Source organism: Notolepis coatsorum (genome assembly GCF_963971535.1).
Source record: "Notolepis coatsorum genome assembly, chromosome: 5".
NCBI classification, from domain to species: Eukaryota; Metazoa; Chordata; class Actinopteri; order Aulopiformes; family Paralepididae; genus Notolepis; species Notolepis coatsorum.
In genome coordinates this window covers 36,583,185-36,600,218 of record NC_140169.1, presented here as the reverse complement: position 1 = coordinate 36,600,218, position 17,034 = coordinate 36,583,185, and the positions used below count along the sequence as shown (strand labels likewise).

Genomic DNA, 17,034 nt, shown 5'->3' with positions numbered 1-17,034 from the left:
AAATTGCTTCATGTGAATATAGTCAATGCATGGATTTAGTCTAAATGATACAGTAGTCGTTTTTGTGGTAGCTGTGTATGCCTAAATACCACAAGCACAAGAAATGTAACAATGAAAAATAAACCGTTTGGCAAAATATTATCTTTTATAAAAAAGAACACACCTGATAAAAACCTGAACCGTGGCAATGTGTGTGTGTGAACCTGGAGAGACAGACGGACACACTAACTAACATACAGACAGACACACTGACTAACAGACAACACACATAATGTTACTGCTTTTGGATGAAAACATTGTGTATCCCAAAAAAAAGATTTCAGGAATGCGGAAACACAAAAAAAAACTCAAGAGGAATGGTTTGGACATGTCAGACTCCTGAGCTTAGCTCAAATGAATGGAAGCGGATATGGACCAGTAGCCTAGCTTAAAACTCCGGGAGATTTCTTCGGCGAACATTTGGTCCGTATCCGCTTCCATTAATTTGTGCTAAGCTAGGCTAGCTTGCAGCCACATAGTTTTCTACTGAACGCACAGAGAGGAAATTGTAATAATTTAATAATTGTAAATGTTGGCTTTTTTGGAAGTTCAAAAGTACTAATAATGACACTTTTTTACAACAACATCTCTCAACCTTAGCGAACACAAACCTGAGAAACTGAACGAGAGATTCGACCCTTGGAAGCCTGCTTTGTTCAGATGTAAACATCGCATGTTGTCTGTTAGATGTTGTATATTGTATGTTTTGCATTTACTGCAGGTTTTGTGGTAGTTTACTGTAGTCGTTTTGTAGTAGTTTACTGTAGTCATTTTGTAGTTGTTTACTGAAGTAATTTTGTAGTAGGTTATTGTAGTAGTTTTGTAGTCATTTTGTAGTAGTTTATTGTAGTAGTTTTGTAGTAGTTTTGTCGTAGTTTTGTAGTCGCTTAGTAGTCAATTTATTGTAGTCATTTTGTAGTAGTTTATTGTAGTCGTTTTGTAGTAGTTTATTGTAGTAGTTTTGTAGTAGTTTATTGTAGTCGTTTTGTTGTATTTTATTGTAGTCATTTTGTATTATGTTGTCATGGTGCTGTTTCATTATGTTGTCATGGTGTTGTTTCATCATGTTGTCATGGTGCTGTTTCATTCAAAAGTATCTATTTTATTTTACCACTCCTCCAAGGAATTTTCTTAAAGCATACAGTATCTATCTTTTTTATTATTATAAATTAATTAACCTTTGCATGGATCCATGACGGGATACCTTAATTCATATACCTCCCAGCCCTGGTATTCATGTTATTTAAATGTTATGTTGTTTTCCTTTTTTGAAATTGGCCAATCACACCCCCACGCTGATAATAACGGCCTGCCACACGTCTCCCCTCATTCTCACACGTATCCTTCGCCGACAGTGTTCTCTCTTTCAGCCTCCCTCTCGTCTAGAACAGCGCACCAGGGTGTCTCTACTATGCTTAGTATATACCGTCATGCGACAGGTGGCGCCTTGTGTACAGAATTGCAGAATTGCATTAATGTTGGTTTCAACTGTTTTCGTGTCACATGGTCTAAACACTGGCCCCATCAAGACACGTGGGGTTAAAAGGCCACACCAAGAATCCAATGAGTCCTCTACCTACTGTGGAGCTGTCTTTGTTTAGTCGTGGCTCTTCTTACGCTACAGTAGTTCTTATAATATAGAGCTAAAGGTGGAGGGGGGGGGGACATTCTCTGAAAACAGTTCTGTTTGTCTCTCTCTATTTCTCTCTCTCTCTCTCTCTCCCTCTCTCTCATGTCCCTCTCTGAAAATAAGAGTATACAGTATTAGACAACTGCATTTAATTGTCTGCAGAGAGAGAGAGAGAGAGAGAGACGGATGAAGTCTGTGTCTCTGTGGTCCTGGCTAACATGGTGCCAGTCTCCTATTAAACCCCCCCTTCTTCTGTCCCCCAGGGGTGAAAGAGTCCAGGGTCCAGTAGGATTCTCCCCAGGCCGTGTAGAACCCTGGGGTACCAGTGCAGCCCATGGGTCTGTGGTTCTGGAGGCCCGGTCAGGCCGTAGAGGAGTCTCAGCGGGGCCAGAGACCAGTGGGCCAGCCGGTGGGCGTCCACCGCCGCGTAACACGACGCCAGAACCCCGTCCACCACGATAGAGCCGTGCTGGGTCAGCGGCGCAAACAGCCCCGTGCTCCCCCGCGCCGACACGCGGGTGACGGTGGACAGCGACGACGACGTCGCCCCTGACCCTGCTCTCCCCTGCGAGGTGAGCACACACTGTCCCGGCCGCACCTCGCTGGCGAAAACCGTCCTCGTTGCCCCCTGGCCCGACCCGTCGGAAGACCCCCAGACTGACTCCTGGGATGGCCCGCCGACCGTCCCCCACTCCGCTGTCCCCCCCGTGCAGTTCCCGTCCGTGACGAAGACCAGGTGCGCAGCGGTGAGGGTGATGTCGAGCCCCGCGGCGGTGCAGAGGACGTAGAAGGTCTTGTTGGCGTCCGGCTGGCGGTCCAGGAAGCTCAGGACGGGACTGTAGAGCAGCGGGCCACTGCCGTCCGTCGTCGAGGAGGCCAGGACGCGGTCGCCGGGGAGAAGGTCACGCACCTGTTTGGCCGCCCCGCCCTCTAGGGTCACCTGGGCGTCGCCCGGGAAACAGCCGCCGGTCTTGGCCGCCACGGAATGTTCTGGAAGAGATAGAGGAAGAGGTTTACATTTCTATTTGCTTTATTTTACGTTGTTTTATTCTGATCTACATACATAACAATAGTTGTTGTACAACATGTATTCAATCTTTGACCAGTTAGGGTCACTTAAGGGTGCTATGGATAACATTCAGCCACTAGATGTCGCGCTAGAGCACCATCATGCCATTTATCCAATTAGATGCCTTCCACGTGGGGGAATGGGAAGTAGGGAGGGGATACATGCATGCAACATGTAAACAACAACATTCTATTTGGACCCACAAAAAAAAAATTATGATACGTTGGGGGGGTGGAAGCAAGGCCTTGTCCAGACTAAAACAATTTTGATCTGTTTCGTTTTCATTTCATTTTAAGGTTTCCGTAAAAACAAAAACGTCTCAAGATAATAAGTGCATGCCACACATTTACAAAATAAATGACTTTCCTGTTTCTTTTATTTTGAAAACCCCCGACCGGAAGTGTTATAGTGTCTGTTGCTAACAGCTTAACTTGTGTCGGCCGGTTCTGTGCTTTTCGAGCTAACGTAACGTCATTAGTTTCCAAAGGAGAGGAGAGAAAGACCGCGGCTCACATGCAGCTCAAACTAACTGTTGGAATAAATTAATTGATTGATGTTTAACTTGTCCCTGTGTGTGTCCAGTAATTTCGACTAGCAAACGTTGTCATAACGTTACCTCAGGATACCACTGTCTATTGTATTTAGTTGGTTAGCTATTTAGCTAACAGCTTTATTTACTAAATTATGGAGGCTTTTTAATCGTCAAGGTAAGAGAGGATTTGTCATGATCAACTGAAGGCATATGTTATTGAACAATATGTGCTTGGGTTTTCAGGAGAAAAAAAATACCAGCTATGTGATGCTAATCTCTAGTTAGCTTAAGTTTAAGTCTAGCTTCTGTAACACAAATGCAACTACTCTTTTTTTTTCAATTATTATCTTTTATTTGCTTTTAACATTTCATTTACATACAGTTGTAAAATGCAAGTTATAAATATATAAATTACATTTCCTAACTAAACAATTACTAACCCTTCCCCGACCCTTCCTAGTACAAAAAAAAGAAAAAGAAAAAACTATCGAATGCATGATTTACTTTAAGACCATGATTGTCTGTGCTACTACCTGAATAAAATAATAAACATGACAACAAAAAGAAAAAAGGAAAAACAGGCAGACAAATATAGAATATAAAAAGACAATATCCACAATCTCTATGCTTCAATTGGCTCTCTCCAGTTCTATACCCATATTTGGTATGTAATCCATTGCCCGACCCCAGATCTTCTGAAAGTGTATTATTTTTCCTTTCACATTATACATGATTTTTTCAGGTGTGCAATAGGATAGGAGTTCTGCCCACCATTGTTTAGTCGGGGGAGGGGGTTCAGATTTCCAATGACAAAGAATACATTTTTTTGCAGCAGACATTCCTAACAGGATACATTTCTTTTTAAAGTTGTCAAAGTTACTCAGCATAGAGATATCACCCAAAATAGCTATTCGTGCGTCAGGAGTCATCGTCTTTCCAATAATTTTTGAAAGTTGTTCAAATATAAATTTCCAGTAATAATTTTACTTCCGGCAATTCCAGAACGTGTGGATTAGGTCCCCTTTAGCATGTTGACATCGAAGACAATTGGGTGATGTCTCGTGGGCTAAATTGATATAATCTGTGAGGTGTATAATAAATTCTGTGTAGTATATTAAATTGTGTTAACCTATGGTTGGTATTTGTTAAAGTTGTTTGGGAGTTCTGGAGCAATGACTGCCATTCTTTCATGGTATATTTGTGTTTAATATCTTTTTCCCATTTATCTTTTTGTTGTAGCATCCTATCATCTTTCTGTTCAGTGTTCATCAGTGTGTAGATTTTAGATATCAGGCCCTTTGATGTTTTTGTAGTGTTAAACAGTTTCTCTATTGGTGTTTCAGACATATGGGGATAGCTATAACTGTTATTTTTGACCCAGTTCCGTATCTGTAGGTATTTAAAAAAAATGGATGAAGGTAAATTATATTTCGCTCTCAGGGAATTAAAATCAGAAAAGATGCTTTGGTTATACAAGTCTCTTATTTCGCTGATTCCCTTGGTTCTCCAATTTTCAGATATTCCATCACTAATAATTTTGGGGACACAAGGGTTGTTCCACAGGGGCATGCTCATTAACAAGGTATTTTGATTTCCCATTAGTTTAATAGTTTCTTTCCAACATGCAAAGGTATGATGTATAATCTGGTTTTTAGTGATAGAGTTAAGGGTTTTTTGCGTGTCTATATAGGGGATTACCTGTAGTGGAGTAGGATGGATTATGTTCTCTTCCAGTTTAACCCATGCTGGTGTGGGCAGCCTCTCACTGTTGAGCCAACACCAAATAACACGTGATTGACAGGCTAGGTAGTACAGTCTGAAGTTGGGGAGGTTTAAGCCCCCTTTATTCAGGGGAGCCTGTAGTGCTTTTAATCTGATCCTAGCCCGTTTCTGGGACCACAAAAACATTGAAATGATTTTATTCAGTGATGTAAACAAGCTTGGTGGACAGCTGAGTGGAATTGACTGGAACAAATAAATTAATTTAGGCAGAACATTCAACCATTATCTGAAATGATAAAAAAAAAAAAAAAAAAAATCTAACCCCGACTAACCTTAATGTCATGCACTTGTCCTAATAAACTAACCTACACTGTAACACGCAACACTTTGATGAACATTGTTACTCAGCTGATAGAGTTATACCCTTCTTGCTGTCTTGTCGCACAGAACTTGTAAGTCGCTTTGGATAAAAGCGTCAGCTAAATGACTAAATGTAAATGTAAATCTTGACCACATTAACACGTCCAATTAAAGAAATTGGTAGATCTTTCCATTTGTATAGGTCTGTTTTGATTTTTTCCATAATAGGTAGATAGTTATTTTGGTATGTTTGGTTCAGGTCGTTAGATATTTGGATTCCCAGGTATTTGAAGCTTTTTGGTGCCCATTTAAAATGGGAAATCATTGGGTGGGTATTCTGGGTGGTAACACTATTTAGTGGCATTATTTCACTCTTGTCATAATTTATCGTGTAACCAGATATGGCACTGTATGCCTCTAGTATGCTGAGTAATTGCGGCAAGGATATATCTGGTTGGGTAATATAAATTAGTAAATCATCACAATATAGTGAGAGTTTGGATTCGTTTGCTCCAGTCTTTATGCCACATATATTGTTGTTGTTCCGTATTGCCACCGCCAACGGTTCAATGGCTGCGGCGAACAGATATACGGAGAGTGGGCAGCCCTGTCGTACTCCACGTCCCAATTGGAAGGGTTTGGAAAGTATACCATTTGTCAACACTTGTGCCTTCGGAGAGCAATAAAGCATCTTAATATAATTAATGAAAACATCACCAAAATTCATCTGTTTCAGAGTATAAAAAAGATATTCAAATTCTATTGTATCAAAAGCTTTTCGAGCATCCATCGAGATTACAAGTCTTGAGTCATTCGTTTGTTTAGAGAGCTCAATGATATGAAAAAGTTTTCTGATATTGTCAGATCCCTGTCGCTGCTGAATAAAACCCGTCTGATCCTCGTGGATTAAGAGAGACATCACAGGGTCCATTCTTAGTGCGAGTGCTTTAGAAAATATTTTATAATCCACATTTAACATTGACAGGGGCCTATAGGAGTCACAAAGTTGTTTATCCTTAGAGGGCTTAGGAAGTACATTGATTGTTGCTAATTCTAGACTTGGTGGTAATTTACCATTATTGAGACTGTCTTTGAGCATGTCCATATAAGGGCGGATTAATTTATTTATGAACAGTTTGTAAAATTCAGCAGGTAGGCCGTCGGGACCGGGTGCTTTGCCCGTTTGCAATGAGTTAATAGCTTTGGTGATTTCTTCCTTTGATATTTCTGTTTCAAGAGTAGTTCTCACTTCTACAGGAAGCTTAGTAATCTGTAAGTTTCCCAAGAATTCCTCGCATTTTGTAGCAGTTGAGTCTTGGTTTTCAGACGTATATAGATTGTGGTAGAACATTTCAAAGCGCTGGTTTATCTCTTCAGGTTTATGTAATACATCACCATCCTTAGATTTCATTGAGTCTATTGTTTTTGCCATCTCTTCTTTTCTTATTTGCCAGCTGAGTAGCTTGCCGGTTTTGTCCCCCTTTTCATAGTAGTGGTATTTAGTTCTGGCCATGTCTGCTTCTACTTGGCTAGTAGTTAAGTTGCTATATTCAAGCCGCTTTTTTACTAGTATGTGCAGAGTTTCTGCTCTATTGGATTCTGCGTGTTTTTTCTCTAGTTCATGAATTTCTTTGTCTAGTGTGTTTAGATACAGTCTACTTTTTCTTTGTTTAGAAGCTCCAAAAGACGTTATCTGACCTGAGCTTTCAGTGTCTCCCAGATTATGCTTGGGGAGGCAGAGTTTACATTAATTATTAAAAAGTCATCTATTTGATTTTCTAGGAAGTTAACAAAATCTGGGTCGTTAAGGAGATATGGCTTGAATCTCCAACGCTTAGTTTTAGGTTTGTCCAAATATTGTTTCACCTTCAATTTCAAAGGACAGTGATCCGATATTGTAGAGGCTAGATATTTACATTCAATTACATTGTGAAGTAGTGATTTAGTTGTTAAAAACAAGTCTAATCTGGAATAAGTGTCATGTACCACAGAATGAAATGAGTATTCCCTCTCCAGTGGGTTAAGTATTCTCCAAACATCGACCAAACCCATTTCAGACATACCATCCCTTACTACTTTGGCTGCGGCACTTAATGGCTGGGGGATGCTATTAGATCTATCTGATGTGCTCAGTGTTAAATTATAGTCACCTCCAAGGATACATGTGCCATAGTTTTGTGCAGAGGATAATAGAATATTCCTAAAAAAGGGTGCATCGTCTTTGTTGGGGCCATATAGATTAATAAGTGTAAAAGGTTCGTGATTTATGTCACATTTGAGGATTATCCATCTACCTGCAGTGTCTTTTTCTTGAGAACGTATTTTTAGGTTTAACTGTTTGTGACATAGTATGGCCACTCCTCTTGATCTGGAATTAAATGAGGAATAGAATACTGACCCAACCCAATCTCTTTGCAACTTCACATGCTCTGCATCAGTTAAGTGGCTTTCCTGAATAAATGCAATGCCGCAATCTTGATTCTTTAAATAGTTGAGAATCTTTTTCCTTTTAATGGGATTATTGATGCCCTTAACATTGAAGGACATAAATGTCAGAGTGCTAGTCATCTAGGATCATTTTCAATATCGACTTTAATAAGGGTTTAATTGTGGTTTTGTTATAGAGATTGCAGCATTCCATTTGGACATGGGCGCGTGCGTGTGTTTTTGCACACACACACATGTTCACAGTGCATATGCCTACCATTAGTCACTCCAGTTATATCATACAATCTATCATGGTTCACAAGATCACATGCATTGAGTTCGTGAAGATAATATGTATTTGTACTAGGTCCCACCCTTTTTTCCCCCCATACCCTCCCCAAACAGAAAGTAAACCATAACATAGGCTCACTAGTCCTATATTACCCTACTTGGCTCCCTGTTAACTCCCCCTTTAAATTGCCAGGTGGCACACCACTATTTGAACCAGGCTGTGAAGCCTTACTCCTTATAACAAAAAGAAAAAAGGAACACAATTAAACTAAAAAACAAACAATACAGGCAAGCAATTGATTCAGTAATAAGGCAGAGAAATAAATAAATTAATGAATAAGAGAAATGAATAATGAATAAGAGGGGAAAGATAATAGGCTACCAATTTACTTTTCTTCTTTTTTTCTTTTTTTTTTTTTTGTGGTTCTTTTTTATTATTATAAAAAAAAATTGTAAGCCTACATGGTCTAACTATCCTTTCCCCTTGCAAAGGCTACGAAAAGAAATAAAAATGCAAAGTTCTACAACTATAGTTGCCTACCAACACCCTAAAAAGTAAAACAATCAACCCAATCTATGTCAAATGTATATACACTCTTCTTCTGGATTTTTTTAGTATCACAAACAGTACTGTACTTGAAAATCTGGCATGTCATAAATGTATAGATGCAGCAGTACTGTCCATCCGCATGTCATGCGTGTCACATGATGAATTGAAAATGGGGGACCCTGATGGAAACAAGACGAAAGTCCTTCTCTGGTCTGCATCCTCCCAACAACTGTATGTACTGAGCTGTACTGCACTGTACCCATTAATTTTATGCAATCCGCCAACAAACTTGTCCATCAATTCAATCAATCAAACCAAAGAAAGAAAAAATATATGAATTGGATGTAATAAAAAATAGAGAAAATGGAAATATATATATAAACACCACAAAATCAAAAGAAAACTAGAAATTATACACTGATGATTCAGTTTTGATACTTGTCCTTTAATTAACCACGTTCAGGGTTGTTTCTGGTTTTTCTAATAGCTCATAAGAGTCATTTGGTAGTGTGTGTGTCTTAGTTTTGGCTACTTATCTCGTCTCACGGTGTTTGTCTTGGATCCTCAGTTGCCCCCCCCAGTCATTTCATCCTGGCGACGGGCTTGATCTGCCCGCTTTCAGCCTCGATCAAGTTCACGGATGAAATCTTGTGCGGCTTCTGGGGAATGAAAGTCACGGGAGGTCCCGCTGTGTTCGACTCTTAATATTGCTGGGTGTCTCATTGAGTAAGACAGGCTTTTAGATCTGAATATGCGTTTCACGTCGTCAAACAGCTTGCGTTTCTTCATCACCTCCTGGCTGAAGTGACTGTAAAAGTAGATCCTGCTTCTGGAGGTTTCATCGGTCCCGCCGTAGTACAGTTCCACCTTCTCCCTCGCCAGGCGCATGATAGCGTCCTTTTGTTGTGCTCGCAGTAGTTTCAGGAGTATTGGTCTAGGCTTGCTGGGGTTTGGTTGTTTTAATTTCAAGCGATACGCGCTGTCGATCAGCACGGGTCCGCCGAGTTTATCTTCACCAAATAGCCATAGTAAAAAAGCGGCTAGGAAGCCGGCGAGGTCCTGTTTCTCCACTGACTCTGGAAGCCCCTCCAAACGAACGACTGCGCGCAATGAGCTGTCTTCATACTGTTGGACTTTTAGTTTTACAGCGGTCATCTCTTTTTCTAGTTTAGTGATTGTTTCGTGAGCCGTCTGGATGTTATCCTCGTTGCGGCTGACTCGTTGCTGCACTTCTTCCACTTGTTCGTTAAGCGTCGTCATCGAGCTTCTGATTGTTTCCAAACTAGTTTGAATATCAGTTGTCTTTTGGAGCAGCTCAGTTCTGCTTTGCTGGATGGCATTCCACAATGTTTGTAGGGTGATTTCACCGTCCATGTTGTGCTGTAGGCTGTAGTAGACCAGTGTTTGTAGCGCCGTTTGTTACGGCGGGGTCTGCTGCTTCTCAGAAGGTTCCTTGCTTCTTGTTTGTCAGTTCCAAAGTGTACAAAGGAGTAGGGTCGTTTAGTTTAAAATGAAGTAATCATTTCGGTTGGTATAGCGCTTATAATTTAGTTTTTAAGATAAAGGTGGTGAGCCCTGTGCATCTGCCTCACTCCTGCGCGGCCATCTTTGACCACTCCTGTGCACAAATGCAACTACTCTGATGCCATTGTTGTTTAACAATAACTCCCTGTGTTTAATAAACACTTCTAGCTAGGACATATAAGACATGTATGTATCATGTTTATTTTTTTTGTCTGGGTTTGCATGGGAATTAAGGGAGATGCATCATTGGTTCAGGAGAAAACGCGTATCGCTTGTAAAGATGGTGACGCAATGGGGGGCGTCTTCAGAATTGCGCACTCTGCGAGCTGGTATCAGAAAGTACACAGGAAAAACTGGGGAGTCATTTTCCCAGAGTAATTATTACGGAGTTATTATTTTCCTCTCAAGTAGTCATATTTACTCCATTTGGGGCATAATCATTGCCTGTGGCCAATAGAGTGAGAGTAAAGTTCCAGAAGAGTTTCTATTGGAGTAATACAGCATTGGTCACGCCTACTATCCATATAATTCCCAAAGGTGCCGACGCCATCTTTCTCTCTCGCCAAGTCCTCGCTTCAAGCTCAGGTGCAGCAAGAGCGCAATACAGCGATATTTTCCTTCTCTTGGATGCCAAATACAAGGTAAGATTATTATTATTATTTGTTAATTTATTAAACAGCAATGTGTGTAACTAATTTGCAACATTACAGCTAAGCCACAGAGCCATCTATCACGATGTTCGCATGTTAGCTGCTATACGTTTGCACGCACGCTATTAAATAAACGTTTTACAGTTGTATGGACAAGTATTCAATTATCAACAGTATTGCTATCAGGGACAGTGCACATTAATCAACATGTCGGTTTTCATGTAAAATGTATATGAGCTAGTGTATAGCCAGAAGCTAATTTCCACCTGTATAGGCCTGAGACCATACCTGTAGACCATGCCTGTAGGCTGTTGTTAAAAGTAGTGATATAACTATATCCATACAAAAACTGACTTATTAAGAACATACAAGACAAGTAGACATAGTACAGGAGATGGAACAATTATATGTTACATGTTGGCGGTTTTTGCTGAAACGGTGGCAGAGACAACGTGTGTTTTACTCTAAATAGAGTCACCGTACATTACAGCTAAGCCACAGAGCCATCTATCACGATGTTAGCATGTTAGCTGCTAGCACGCACGCTATTAAATAAACGTTTTACAGTTTTATGGACAATAACTTAAGAACAGGTACGTCGGTGCAACACGAGTATTCAATTATCAACAGTATTGCTATCAGGGACAGTGCACATTAATCAACATGTCGGTTTTCATGTAAAATGTATATGAGCTAGTGTTAGCCAGAAGCTAATTTTCACCTGCATGCGGCTATACCTGTATAGGCCTGAGACCATACCTGTAGACCATGCCTGTAGGCTGTTGTTAAAAGTAGTGATATAACTATATCCATACAAAAACTGACGTATTAAGAACATACAAGACAAGTAGACATAGTACAGGAGATGGAACAATTATATGTTACATGTTGGCGGATTTTGCTGAAGAGACAACGTGTGTTTTACTCTAAATAGAGTCACGTAAATTTGCCGCAATGTGCTGTAGGTTGACTGTTTTACTAGTGGTAAATGGACATAACAAGTTAATTTGACGCACTGTTCGGTTCAACAAGTGTTTATTTGAACCATTGTACTGGGTTGACTAATTTGTGTGTTCTGCCTCCATGTATAATATAATGGAAACTTGTGGAACTATCCTCACAGTAAATTTCACAGAGTAAATTTTACTCAAACTGAGTCAATTTGAGCCCAAGACGTGAGTAAAGTTTTACTCAGTTTGAGTAAAATGTACTCAGCGAAATTTACTGTATGGTGCTTTTGTAATATTTTCTAATTGTAACACTCCTCATAATGCATGAGTTGTTGTGCCCTATATGTATCATCTTAGTAACTGTTATTATTTATTTGCCATCAGATGCAGGCTGTACGTGTTAAACACGTTGACCGGCAGAAATTCATCTGTTTTGAGGGCCAATTGACCTTCACAACTTTTTTGGAGTGTGGTGAGTGAAACATTTTGCACAGCGTGCCGTTGGTTCTCAAAATGGCGTCCGCCTTGATAGTTAGGAACCAAATGGACCCTTATTGGTCTGTAACTCTGACTGTGTACAAATGGACCCCAACGTCCATTGTACACCGTCAAGAGTTAAATTAACATTGATTTTACAATATAAATTGGGGTCCCAAAGATACAAATGCCATTAAATGGGTGCCCTTGGAATTAAAATGGTTGAGAATCACTGCTAGAGCCGTACAAATATTGTCTTATGGGGGTCCATGGCACATCTTTTCAAATGGGGGGTCTGTGGGCTAATTGTCAATTTGGGGGGTCCTTGACATGAAATGTTTGAGAACCACTGCCCTATGCAACAACATACTGGGTATCAGTTTAGGCTTTCCCTGCATGTTAATTTAAGCTGTAGGCCTACAGTACAAAGCACAATCCATTTTATTTAGGATAGAGTGAACCAATCAATGTCTTACACCCCTTCCTGACAGGCAGTGACGCGAGCGAGCGTGATTGCGAAAATGATTAAAATGTATTCGTTTCAATCAGACTATCCTGACCTGCCGCGAGCGACAGCAAACTGAGCGGCGATGTCGTTCCCCCCTCAAATATTCGCTCGCTGTGTCTCTAGTTGAGCGATTACGCGGCCGAGTCACGCCCCTAAACACTTTTTATTGGTCAAGAATCGCAGGCTGCTTTGCCCCTGTGTGCTTCCAGGTAACACACACACAGACACACCCGGACACGCGCCGCCTCATATCAGGACAGTGTCGCGCACGATTTCGTCTCCAGTTCGCACGCTCGCTGCCTGTCAGGAACCGGTGTTAAGTATGTCAATTAAGGCTGTCAATCTTCCTCATATGATCACATTTTCAGTGGCTATTTTAATATCCCATTTTATGACATTTTAATTAATACAAATTAAATAAATTGCACAACAGATTTATCAATAAGCTTGTGCAATCTTGTTTTGTCTATAGTTGCCAAGAAATTTGAAATTCCTAGTACCTTGGACTTAAAGGTCTATGATGACTCAAACACTGAAGTCGACGACGAGGCGTTTCAATTTCTTCTAAAAAAACCAGACCTGGGTGTGTTGGAGATTTGTTCACCCCAAGACTCAAATCCTGAAGGTGAGTTGCTAACATGGAGCCTTATAGCCTCATCCATACAGTCCTGGCTGCTTGAAGCCTTTTTACAACATTTCCGGGTTCCCGTTTTTTTCGCTCTGATTGGCCAGGTTATGTGACATGAGCGGCAATCGTGGGACGGCAAGTTTCTACACTGGTTAAGGGCACTCTTCGAAGTTGGTTAAGGTTAGAGTTTGTCTTAGAGCATGGCGATAGAACGCCAGGTAGTTTGCAGGCTGTTCGACGCGGAAATGGGCAAACACGCTATTGGGCGCACATGTCACATGACCTGGCCAATCAGAGCGCCGGAAACGCGGATGCGTTGTAAAAAGGCTACACGTGTCCTGGCTAACCTAAAATGTCACACAGGTACTGTGTATTTTTGTACTTTGAAATGATCTTTGTATATATGCCCAATGTAACGTGTGGATCCTTCCTAATCTAATGTGGTCTTTTTACATTACACTTGTCACAAACATTCCTATCTAATCACACTTATATGTCTACATGATTGTTAGATTCAGTGAGGACCTCTGCAAGCAACTCCAGCAGCCAAAGCTCCGTTCTCAGCTCTGGTGCAGACAATGAGGGGGAGTCTGATGACACCATCATTTTGCAGTCTAGTCCTGCTCCAAGAAACGGTGCTGACCTGACTCGTATCACTCTGGTAAGCTTTGCATATGACTGTTTGAAATGGAGATGGTGACTCTGATAAAGGGGTAGCATGGGCATTGGGGATGGCCAAGTACAATTGGGGAGAAAATGGGGGTGGGGGGGGGGTCATGGTTTACATTTGTCACCTTAACCCTTTCACTGCCGCACAACAGCAGGTTAACCCTTTCACTGCCGCACTACAGAAGGTTAACCCTTTCACTGCCGCACTACAGAAGGTTAACCCTTTACTATCACATACTGTACCACATACTGTATACCACATACTGGTACTAGTGTGGCAGTGAAAGGGTTAAATATACTTGGCCACCAAATGACTGTCTATCCATGTGTGTCCTCCCCCCCCCCCCCCCTTTTTACTCCCGCTTAGATGACTGAAAAGATTCTGAGGGACACAGCTGGAGGAGAGAGGATCATTGCCGATTATGCTCGGACGAAAACCCTAACGGATACCAGAAGACGCGACATGGTGAAGATATTGGTTGCGCACATGGCAAAAGAGCATGGGTAATTATGTTATCTAAACATTACGCACCCAATACACATTTTTGGTTTTTACTAAGATCCTCCTTTTTGCAGAATTGGTAAATGATAAATGGTTATCCAAAGCGCTTTACATAGATTGTGCAGAAGGCATTGGCACAGCAATACTTTTGTTTGGATCTCATACTTGTGTATGTGTGCAATGTAGGACGAGTCCTTCAAGGCGTGTTAAAGAAGACTACGCAAAGGGCATCACTGCCTTATTCCCATACCTGGCCGATCCCCAGGGCAATTTGGGATATGTAAGTACATCAGGGAAAAGTGCAGAGAGACATTTCATCGGCGACTCAGTGCATGTGTGTTCCTGTGGGTCGCCCATCTTGCGTGTGTGTTAAAACTGCATGACAAATAAAGACTTCTAGTCTAACAATTATTATGTTTATAGGTCATTCTTGTTATATAATTTCTAGGGATGTTCGATATTGGCTTTTTTTTACCGATATCCGATATACCGATATTGTCCAACTCTTTAATTTCCAATACCGATATCAACCGATACCGATATATGCAGGGTTTCTCCCCCCCCCCCCCCCCCCCCCAAAAGGAATAATTTCAGGTAATTAACATTAGGCTACATATCTCTTGTCGTGGAATTAACACAACATTATGCATAACATTATCCAATCACATGCATGGTACATAAAACACCAACCCCATTACTCCTCACTTCTCTGGAATTGCTTAAAAGGGCTGTGCGGAGTACGATTTCAACTAAATATTTGTTAACATTTCTGTATGCTGACCATTTCTCCTAACCTCAACAATTTAAGAACCACAGATGTCCTACCTGTTGACCTTGATTTTAGCAATTCTTCAGAGAAGGGCATGTGTTAAGTTTTAAGGAGAGAAATAAACACATTTACACATGCCCATTTAAACCAAATAACTTTTTTTTTTCCTCTTTACTTCTTGTGTTTTAGGAGCAGTATTACAATCCAGTAGATGGGAGTGGGTTTCTGGCATGGAGGGTGAAATCACTTCAAAAGATAGCATCAGAGGGACAAAAGAAGAGCCGTAATGTTCAGCCACTGATCGGTATGTAATTTTGATTGTCCCAGTCCACTGTTTATCTAGCAACTGTGAAGATGGATCATTATAGTAAATGCATATCACTGGAAAGTATTGCAGCAGTATGTGTGGTTTCTACACTGTTACAGGTGGTCCAAGTTCTGGCGACAGAGCCCCCTTCTCTGAGGAAAACCAGCTAACCACAGACACCCAGTTTCGTGAGGCCAGTGCACTGATGAAGCATACAACTGATGAAGCAATCATCAAGGAGAAGATGAAACAGACCTTCACCCATCGCCAAGAAATGATGCACGACCCAATCAAGTCCTCTGAAATATTCACCACCTTTCCAAGATTCCTAGACATCACAGGAATGGTATGTGGCTTGCATTAAAGTCTAACTGAAATAAAAAATGACCTTTTTAAACAATTTAGATCACATCCCTGGTCATAGGGTGAACCTATTTAATAGGGCTGTCCCTGACTAAGGATTTGGATGGTTGACTAGGATTGTTAAAAAAAAAAAAAAAAAAAAAATGTATCATTCCATTTGGGCTGTGGGGGGTGCTTAATGTCTGAAGGAGTCAACTGAAGGCTTCTTGTCCTCTGCAAAAGCATACAATTGGTCCACTGATGAAATCCTCTTTCAGTGCCTCTGTGCCTGTTTTCGTAGGCAGTTAGCCTCTGGTATGCCTGCCATTAGCGTTAGCCACGCTTCTATGCCTCTTTTCTTTTGAAAAAAATTATAATATATATATATATATTTTTTTTTTTTTTTTTATAATATTATATTCGACTAAGAGGTTGGCCAGTCGACTACGGCCCCTTTCGACCGATTAGTCGACTAATCGATTAATAGGGGTCAGCCCTACTATTTAACAATGTATGACAAAAAAATTTCAACCATGTTTTATTCCATCTTGTCTGCAGATTGAGCAGGATTTCAGTCTGATGTTTGGTGATGACATCTCTGCAAAGTTCCTGGAGAAGTGGCCTACTTTCTGCAGGCAGAAAGTCCTTGAACAAAGCCGTGGCCTCACCCAGACCGGCGACCTTCAAGACCTGCTTCAGAATGCTGAATCCACAACAGACACAATAGAACTGAACAATGGTATGCTTGAATTAAAGGAATATAATAATGGAAGGGTGAATTGTTTTTTAAACAAATGGAAACACAGCTTTTAGTCAAATGTATTTCTGATTTTTTTTATTTAATTTTTTGTATTTTTAGCATGGGACAGTGAAATGTCCTCCCTCTTGCTTCTTGTCCACCTCCTGCCACCATCACCTCAGGGACGCAACAAGAGACCGGGAAAGCTCTCAGCCAGAGAAGCCATTGACTCCCTTGTGAAGTTCATAAAGGTAAGGTTACAGTTGCCTATATTATCGGCCGATATTGGCATTCAAATGTGATATAGGAAAATATCGGTAAAAAAAAAATGAATTATTCTTTTTACATT

At 40.8% G+C, this 17,034-nt stretch overlaps 1 pseudogene across 1 annotated transcript in view; it reads right to left on the bottom strand.

Moving 5' to 3' along the window:
- Positions 1–1,904: 1,904 nt before the first annotated feature.
- LOC311228149 (indian hedgehog B protein-like) overlaps positions 1,905–17,034 on the bottom strand; it is a 69,213-nt pseudogene continuing 54,083 nt past the window's right edge. The window contains exon 5 of the transcript in view: positions 1,905–2,659. The product of the transcript in view is annotated as an indian hedgehog B protein-like (transcript). The remainder of the gene's footprint in view (positions 2,660–17,034) is intronic.